We start from the raw sequence: 2,613 nt of genomic DNA, 5'->3' as shown, positions 1-2,613 counted from the left end.
GTTACAGAGACAAAGTTTGGAGCTGAGACAAAAGGATGGACCATCTAGAGACTGTTATATCCAGGGATCCATCCCATAATTAGCCTCCAAACGATGACACCATTGCATACACTAGCAAGCGTTTGCTGAAAGTACCCTGGTATAGCTGTCTCTTGTGAGACTAGGCCAGGGCCTAGCAAACACATAAGTAGATGCTCACAGTCAGCTATTGGATGGAGCACAGGGCCCCCAATGGAGGAGCTAGAGAAAGTATCCAAGGAGCTAAAGAGATCTGCAACCCTGTATGTGCAACAACATTATGAACTAACCAGTACCCTGGAGCTCTTGACTCTAGCTGCATATGTATCAAAAGATGGCCTAGTTGGCCATCACTGGAAAGAGAGGCACATTGGACATGCAAACTTTATATGCCCCAGTACAGGGGAACGCCAGGGCCAAAAAGTGGGAATGGGTGGGTAGGAGAGTGGGGGAGGGAGGGTATGGGGGACTTTTGGGATAGCATTGGAAATGTAATTGAGGAAAATACATAATAAAAATATTTTAAAAAATAGTATTAAAAAGCATCATTTGTGAAAGAGAAAGTGGTGATGTGTCCTGCTTTCCCATGAGGTAATGTTAGCTATGCAGCTGTGGCCATTCACTTATGCTTTTATGATTATTATGGTTCATAGAAAGGTTTTGTTCTAAAAATGGGCTGATAAAACAACCTTCAAGCTTGCTTTTTCTTTATGCAAGAAATAGAAGAGAATGCTTATCTGGGTACAATGGAAGCACAGGGGAGAGGGACAGAGGCGAGGGATGGCTTCCTCTCCCTCCCTTCTTATGGCTGTCTTGCCTCAGGTGAGACCACAAGTATGTGAGATCCCCCATCATTTCATGCTCTGGTCTCCCTTTCATTGTCTGTAATACGCTCTTTAGGATATGCTCAATGGAATTGTGACTGCCCTGGTTTTACTATCCATATTTCTTTCTCAGAACTTGGCAGGGTTTGTTATTCCTATTTCAGATGGGGCGGGTGGAGTGATTCAACTTATGTCTCTCCCATATTTCCTGGAAGACACTTTCCTTTTAAGAATTATGGATTTGGAGCACATTTTGAACAACCTGTTTTAAACCACTGTGTTTGGCATGGACTCTTTTAAAATAAAATGTTCATTACTATCCCCACTGATGAATTCTTTAAGATAACAAATTCACATAGTTTCTGAAGGCTATAAGAATGGCTTTATTTCTGAATCTTCTTTTTTGGTTTTGGTGGCTTTGCCTTCCCTAGTAGAGTGACACCCAGAGATTTTCTGTGTATATAAAATTTGCAGTTAGTTTCTTAGACATTGGAATGATTGTTTTTTCAAGTTCTGAGATATGCTTATTGTGAGTGCTGTGAGTCAAACATGAAGTAGGCTATACGATCTTGTAGCTCACACCTTTTATTACAGTATTTAAGAGGCTAAAGCAGGTCATAAGTTCTAGGACACTGTGGGCTATAAAGCAAGGCCTTGTCCCCTGTCTCAAAAGCAAGGAGAATAAGGGGAATAAGAGGCACAACAATCTCTGATGACCAGAAAGAAGATTTGATGAGGAAATCTGAGTTCTTTGTTAAGAGTTTAAATTGATGTTAGTGGCCCTGGCTATGTGCTACCAATAATTATTTCAACAGTATCTAGTGGTTTCTGTAATTAAACTGAAATATATACTACTACTTACAATATTAATATTCTCAGCAGTAAGAGAAAATGAGTTTTCTAAACATCTAATTACTACCCTGCCCTGATTCCCCCAGCCCTGATCGAAATAAACACAGACTACTTTTATGTTTCCTAGTGATTATAACCAAACATGAGCAGAGGAAACAAACAATAACTAGAAGCTAGCAAAACAAGTCATAACATCAGAGGAATGAAATAAAAACCTGAAGTACAATCAACATACTAAGTGCAGTCCTGTTTTCTCTTGGTTGTTTGCACACAGTTATGCCACCATTGCATCAGATACACATATTTTCACATTCTATTCTTCAACACTTTACAATGGAAGTAGATTAATTCCTAGAGAGAATACTACAGAAGGAAGGGAAACAAAATCTTAAAGAAGAGGGCTTGAATGAAATTACACAATTTGAGAAGATTCTATGAAGTTCTTGGTCTGACTCAAGCTGCTCATGCATGGATCTGACCCAAGACAACATAACAATGACTTTGAGAACCAACTACAAGGTGGATCACCATGAGACTGAGTTTGTGGATGGTGCTCACATTCACTAACTCCAAACAGTACAGCAAAGCTTTGCCAATGGAAATGACACTAAAGCTACAGACCTCTGAAGGTATATCAGATGTGTAGCCTGAATCAGCTCTATTGATCTACAGAAAAAGCAACAAAATGAACATCAAGTGAAGTATTTAACAAAATTGAGAGACTTATTAGGTAGAATGTTGAGAAAGAAATCTCCAGTTTCATAACATATAAACAATCAAGAAAATCTCACTAATTCACTAGAGAAGAGTAGCCTATCCCCACGTGGATCAAATGTCAGATTTAATAGAGAATTACTTTAAAGCTACTTATATCCAATCGCCAAGAATACTTGTCAGAATTCTAAATTGTTTGAAAATA

Source organism: Mus caroli, chromosome 13 (assembly GCF_900094665.2).
Source record: "Mus caroli chromosome 13, CAROLI_EIJ_v1.1, whole genome shotgun sequence".
NCBI classification, from domain to species: Eukaryota; Metazoa; Chordata; class Mammalia; order Rodentia; family Muridae; genus Mus; species Mus caroli.
Note: the sequence above shows the minus strand (reverse complement) of the source record.